This window comes from Rissa tridactyla, chromosome 2 (assembly GCF_028500815.1).
Source record: "Rissa tridactyla isolate bRisTri1 chromosome 2, bRisTri1.patW.cur.20221130, whole genome shotgun sequence".
In the NCBI taxonomy this organism is placed as follows: Eukaryota; Metazoa; Chordata; class Aves; order Charadriiformes; family Laridae; genus Rissa; species Rissa tridactyla.
The window spans coordinates 29,843,537-29,851,084 of NC_071467.1; positions in this window are offsets into that span (position 1 = coordinate 29,843,537).

Here is a 7,548-nt window from a genome sequence, read left to right on the forward strand (position 1 = left end):
GAAGTATAGCTGTGCCCTGCGCTTAGCGTTTGCTGTTGATCAGCGGTATATGTCTCTCTGCTCACTGTGCAGGATCCATTTTGCGTTACTTAAACTGTCCAGACAGTACATGGAAAAAAATAAATCTGAATGTTAGGGCATCCTGTGAAGTGGCCACGTACTTGGCAGTCTTTCAGTTTTTAGCTCTTAGATTGTGTGCTCCGACGGTGGGTGAAGGGACTTATCTTAAGAGCTATAGGCATTGTAATACAAATTAAAACATACCTACCTACCTCACCTATTTTGTAAGTAAAATCAAAGAGTAGAACATATTTGAAAGCTTCTACATTTTAGTTGCTATCACTTCATTAGAATACAAGTGAGTATTGTTTGGTAAATATGTTTTGTCTGTAGCATTTCAGAGGCTCGTTACTCATACGGAACTGTATTATCACTTTTACTCCCTAAGAGCACAAAGCCTAAGTAGACAAAAAAATGTTGCAGTGGTTTAAACGTGTTAGAAGGCAGAGAGCTGGGTCAACTTTGTCCTTTATCGTTCTCCTCAGATGGTACGTTCCCCATATTACCAATCTCAACATTTAAACAAAAAAATGTTTAAAAGCAGCATCTGGCTGAAACTGAACCTAACCATCATTAAGGTAATGCTGATTATGGTTGTACACATGTGGATCCTGCACCTCCTTGGTTGTTTTAGCTACTCTAAACGCCTGTTCCCACCCTTCCCGGTGTGTATAGCCATAGTTACGACTAACTGCAGTAAACTCTTCAGGATTAGGGGTTTTGCTTAAAAATACTCTGGGATATTAAACCATATCTGTGTATTTCACATGCAAAAATGAGGGTCTTGGTATTGTTCTGAGCTGCCATTTACAAAATTTAATTGTGTGATATTTCTTACGAAATGGCAAATCGCTGCCTGTCCTGCTGCCGAGAAACCATACAAACATCAGATGAGCTTAGTTTGCCTAGTGATCAGTACTACTTAACTCTCCAGTAGAGGAAAATCATGTCTGATGCCATTCATTGGGTGATATTAACAACAATATGGATCTTCCCATAGCACTGATTTTCTTTTGGAGTTGGAAGTCCTGGCTGTCAATAAAGAGGCTTCTGAGATTAATCCTGTATGCAGTTCGTTAAGAAGATAGCAGACTTTTTTTTTCATTCTTGATATCATTAGAGCAGCATATGGACTACTTAGTGTAATTCCAGTCAATAACGCCTTTTAGTAAACTACTGTTCCCACTTTCAGTTGGCTTTGTGTTTGATTCTAGTATTTGATTTTACTGATTTTACAACCCTAGAGTTTAAATATCCTACTCCTAAAAACGCATATGCCATCCATAAAGTTTTTCCAGTGCATATGGAATACAGCTGCTTGCATGCTAACTAATACTTATAAGAACTTTCTAGTTTCTTGATTTTCTGTTCGTTATCCTGTTTTCCTGCTAGGTCTCAAATCCAGTTCTGGGCTGTAGAGTTCACAGTACTCCAAGTTCTCTAAAGAATGGTTGCAATCTGCTTTAGTAACTTGATTATTTTTGGAGTTAATTCCGAGAAATGTGGAGCTGCCCACTTGAAGGACAAGACTGGACAGCTGGATGGAATGTTTGTTCAAGGTCTGGCCCACACCTCTTGAAGACTTTGTGAAACATTTGATTTGCTGAGAGATACTTTGATAAAATAGCATTTAGTGCACATGTGATTAGTACGAGTAGGTCTGATTGGAAGGGCCGGCATTTTGATCCTTGAGTTAATACTTTTGGCAAGGGTTTATTTTAATGTAAAACTTGGCTTGTGCTTTGGTAAGGATAAAGTCCTGAGAGATAAAGATAAACTGCAAACTATAACTTATTGGTCATGATTCAATCGCAAGGACTGATCTAAAAACCACAGGAGGAAAAAGCTACACTGATACGATTATTACAGGGGGGTTGGACTAGATGACCTTTAAAGGTCCCTTCCAACCCAGACCATTCTACGATTCTTTGATTCTATTATTACCTTTAGACTGACAGCCTCTGTTGCACAGTGGAGGTTGTAAACTGTTACTGCTCTTTTTAGGAGAAAAACATTAAAGCTCACACCTTTAAATGACAGACTCTTTGCATTAGGATGACAGAAATAAGGCTTTGATATGTAATTCATGACATGATTTTATGCAGTCACTTTTACTAGCATGCTTTAATAGCAGTGGCTTTCGCTGGTTTCAGTGGCTTTCACTGGTTGGTTTCCACATGCCTACATTGAGGAAAATGAGGAGGGTTCATGCAGCTGCCTCCAAATATGCTAAATTGAATAGAGCTGTTTAATTAGCCAGATGGTCAAACCTCTGAACCGAACTGAAATGCACCAACTCAGAAGTGCTCCAATTGTAGATCATGAAGACCAGCGAGAGAAGCAGTGATGATAAGGTTGGCAGACTTCTCAGTTATTGTTTTCTGCCAATGAAGAGTGTTAAAGAAATGTGCTCAAAGACACTGATAGCATCAGCCATCAACACTAATGCATCTAAGGGTTCTAAGAAAATGTTATCTTTTTCAGTCAGCTGCTCAGTGCTTTGTGACCTGTGCTGGGCACAGTGACCGTGCTGGTTAATTACCCAGCACAACAATTCTCAGCGTCCTGGCTGCTGCAGGACACTGTACCGCAGTCTGCCACACCGGGCAGCTCGAAGGACAGGCTCAGGTTTTTCTCATAAACCTTGTGTATACAGCACATGTGAACACAGCAACTTACTCACCCCGGAGCTTCTAACCCTGCTCCTACTGAATTCAGTAGGAGCATTGTCATTCTTTTCCATCAGATCAGATCAGTGGGCTATCACCTACAGTAGTTTTTACTGTCTGTACTTATATGCTTTTCTTAAACCATTTGTTAATTTTTTGTGCCATAAAACGATTTTATAACATATTGTTTAGAGTCATTTGAAATTTGTTTGTGGTTTTCATACATCTACAAAAGTCATAATATTTGCCATAAATAAACTTCATCTGTTTTATTTTGGCTCCTTTGGTTTCTGCACATTTGTAACAGTGTTAGTACTCCCTCTTCATGTAACAGATGATAGATAAAACACTTTGGTTTTTTAACAGTTATGATAGTTTTAGGAAATGATTCTAGGAAAAAATTCTTCACAGAAAGAGTGGTCAGACACTGGAATAGGCTGCCCAGGGAGATGGTGGAGTCACCATCCCTGAAAGTGTTTTAAGAGTCATTTAGATGTGGTGTTAAGGGATATGGTGTAAGGGAGAACTTTGTAGAGTGGAGTTGATGGTTGGACTCGATGATCCCAAGGGTCTTTTCCAACCTGAATGATTCTATGATTCTATGATGCTATGGTTCATTCCTGTCTTTTGCTAATATATATATATCATTAAGCCATTTCTGTGGAAGCTCTGGTCTAGGGGGAAGACTTTTTAAAAGAATAATGTCAACTTTTTGAATTTTAAAAATTCCCTTCCTAAGGGCAAAGAATATGTGGCCTCCTCATCTTTGTTTCTTGGTTTGTCCAGATAAAGGGCATTTTTTGTCCCCAAACTCCACCATACTCAAGCTTGTTTGGGTTTTTCGGTTAACACAGTCGGAGGTTGTAAACAACACTGGTAGAGGGATCGGCTGAACTTGACCGAAGTATTGTTATAGGTATACAGAATTTTTATGAGTTTAGATCAGGCCTGTAGTTATTTGAGTGGTCTTGTTGCCTCTTGTGCTGTATGGTACGAGGAGAATGATCTAAATCAGTTTAGTTGAAAATGCAAAATGAGTTTCCTTTGCTTTATTTGACTTTAATGGATTTTATTATGACTCTTTCAGATGTTTTAATTTTTCTTTACATTTTCACTGGGAAAAAAGTGTTGTGAAGTAACATCTTCTAATTCGTTCTAGATTTATTTACCCAGCGTTGGCTCTCTCGATTTCTAGCCAATTTGTGACTCCATAGAAAATTTTGTAGTTGATGCACGTGTGTGTGTGTGTGTGTACATGCATGTGCATATTACAAAACAGAAGTTTAAGAGAACAATACAGCACAAAAAAAAAACAGTATATACATTTTCAATGTAATACTAACGGGATAAGAATATTTAGTTTTTCTAGATTGGAAAACAAGAAAATATGGCCCTTATCAAGGACCTTGGAACTTCTACCTGCTCCTTTTCAAACTCAGTTTGAGTTGCTGTTACATGTTAGAAGTAGCAAGTTAGAACACATAATAAACTTCCATAGGTTATATTTTTGTTAAGTAATGCTGAAAAGCATTGCCAAGTTGCCTGTATCCCTGTGCCTGTGCGACAGAACTCAGTGAGAGTTTCACTGACTGTCCCGAAGCTGACAGAGGTGAACATAGAATCATAGAATCATAGAATTGTTAGGATTGGAAGGGACCTTAAAGATCATCTAGTTCCAACCCCCCTGCCATGGGCAGGGACACCTCCCACTAGATCACGTTGCTCAAAGCCCCATCCAGCCTGGCCTTGAACACTTCCAGGGATGGGGCATCCACAATTTCTCTGGGCAACCTGTGCCAGTGCCTCACCACCGTCATGGTGAAGAACTTCTTCCTAACGTCCAGTCTGAATCAACCCATCTCTAGTTTTAATCCATTCCCTCTAGTCCTACCATTACCCAACATCCTAAAAAGTCCCTCACCAACTTTCTTGTAGGCCCCCTTAAAATATGTAGCAGTTTGGGCTGAGTGGGAAAAAGGGCACGTATGACAAAGTTATAAGGTCCTTTGGTGGAAATTACCATTTTAATCTTTTTCAAAAATATAACAATTAGTTTCAACTTGTTAGTATTTTCTTGATAATAAATAACCTATACTGTTTTGTGTGATACTTTCCTCTTAAACATCACTCCTACATGTCAGTATTAAGATAGCAAAAAAAGATTTCACCAAGTTTTTTAAAAGGCTGGTGACAACAGATTACACCGTGCCGGAGGGTGAGAGCCACCCCTGGGAATGTCATTTGATGGCAGACAATAAGTGGAAAGATGGAGTAAAAAATATTTTAAACAGAAATTCTGCAATAATCACCTCCTAAAAAGACTTAAAAGATACAGGCTTCGGGCCTTTATCTTCCAAGAGATGCAGAACTTTAAAGTTTCATATTAACAGATGAGTTATGCTATAAGAATGGCACACGTCATTAGGCTTGTAACTTGTATTTATTGCAGTTATCTATTGTGTGCTTTCAGAGCAATTAGTTTTTCTGCTTTTTACTCCTGGAGAAGCTTCAAACTAATAGAAAATAGGGCGTTCATTTTTCTGGCTTGCACGCTAAAATGGGATTGTCAGTGACTGTGCTCCACATCTGGAATGTTTGCATTAATACTGCCAGCTGAGTTATGTGAGTTGGAATTATTTTTTTTTAATGGAAAGTCCCAATAAATATGGATAGTCAAATGTTTCTCACTGTGCGTCATTGATATGAAAACTTTTACCTGGGTTCTTTGAGAGGTTTGTCCTGCTGTTTCTTGAATCCCATTTCTTATTTTATCTTTGTCATTTGGGAGATATCCCAATATATTGAATGAATTTCTGTGTGTTTGAGATGAGTTTTTGTGCCATGTAAACTGTTTTAACCACCTGGAAGATATTATTGCCATTTATTATGTCTTTTTTCTGTGCTTTATATTACAGCATTTCTCCACACTCTTCGGTAAAACAATCCAGTTGTCTATCACATCATTGGGCTTTGTCGTATCTCTTGTTTAAACCATTATAGTAGTCTTCATGCTTTATAATTCTGATGTAAATCCAAATGATGGCCAGCTATCCCTCCATTTACATACTATGGATCTGCTGTTGTGGTCTTAAGTAGACTTGTTGAAGTGCTAATTATTTATATATATATATTTGTGTGTGTGTATATATATATATATATACACACACACCAGCATGAAGACTAATTTAATAACAAGAGAACGATGTAAATTATATTATTTATAGAAAAAATTAGGTGTGTGAGGACTTATAACTTTAAAGTCATAATTCCTTTCTTAGTCTGTTGCTTCTCTTGCTTATTCTTAAATTGAATATAATCAACGCTTAGTACATCCTGTCCTTACTTAGCAAATATCAAGAAAGATGTTTTGAAAAAAAGCATCAATCAACACTGATGCTGCCCTTTCTGTAGCCTAAAGGCCAGTTCTGCTGACAACACAATCGTGTGAGCTGCCGTTTCTGCTCATATCTATGGATACAGTCTGTATCCACAGGCTGTAGCAATAGCAGCTGCATATCTTCCCTGGCACAGAATGATTTCGGGTGGAGAGCAGATTCTTTCCCCTTCAAATCACTTCAGAAAATTCTTGGCAGAAAGCCAGCTGATGTGTTTTGTTCAAGTCAGGAGGTACAGAAAAAGTATTCATGCACTGTGCGAAGTTGTGTGAAGTCAGTTTCTGTGTTGCAGACCAGTTGACTTTGTTACTCTTCTGCTCGCAACATTATTTTTTTTTTAATGCAATTACTAAAAAAAATAGAAAAATGCAAACTTAAGAGAATATAGCCCTATTACTTTCTTCACTGCAGTTTGTGATATAGTTTGTGATACAGTTGGTGATACAGGTGTGAACTGGAAAGCGTTGGTCACAGATTAGACTGGGAAATACAAATTAAAAAATACAAGGTAGTAAAAGCAGTGCAAAGAAGCAGCTACACATGCCAAAATGAAATTGCAATCCACAAATCTTACAGTTCCGTTTCTTTTTTCTTTTTTTTTTTGTTTCTGAATTACTAGATCTACTAAGCAAAGAAGCCTCAATATAGAGATAAGATTTGTATTATTTTCTCCTTACACTTATTTCTTTTTAGTCAATTTTTCTAAATTCCTACTAAATTATTTCTAAAGGAAACTCTGAAAGTATTTTTTTTTTCAAGTAACAATGTAAGGTTCTCTGTGATTCACAATAAAACAAAATATTTAAAATCTTCTCAATTCTCTATTATATTAGTGCAAGATGCTCTGGGATATAACTGTTTGGTTACATTTACAATTTAGGAACTGTGGTTTTAGCTATAAAAATGTTAATGTTTTCTATTTTTTATGTATGTATGCATATGCAGTTGTATATATTATATAGAGAGATATGTTATAACTCAGTTCTTAAAACCATGGTGCCTGAATGTTTTCCATAACTCTGAGGTGTTGACATCAGATATATTTTATTTTTCTGCCTACTCAGCAGGAAATGGATTTTATTTCTGTATTGTGTTACTGAAGGCGTAATCAGCTGAAGATTGAGATTTGCTGTTGTGCAGCCTGAAACTAAGGAGTGATGCAGAAAATCGAGGTATGTCCTGTTTCAAAGATAAGAGGGCAAGTATTTTGAATGGAGTAGGAAGGCAGAATATTGATACGGCTTTCAGAGTCCTTCCTTTTTCTTCGGCAGAATTAATCTTGTCCTGCTCCAATCTGGCTTCAACTGTTGACTCTATTTGTAGTTACTCATCTTAGCCAGGTCCTCAAATAGCTCAGAGCTGGTGTTGTTTGTGTCTGATGTAAAACTGATACAGTCTTGGCTGGTATTTTCATTCATGTTTCA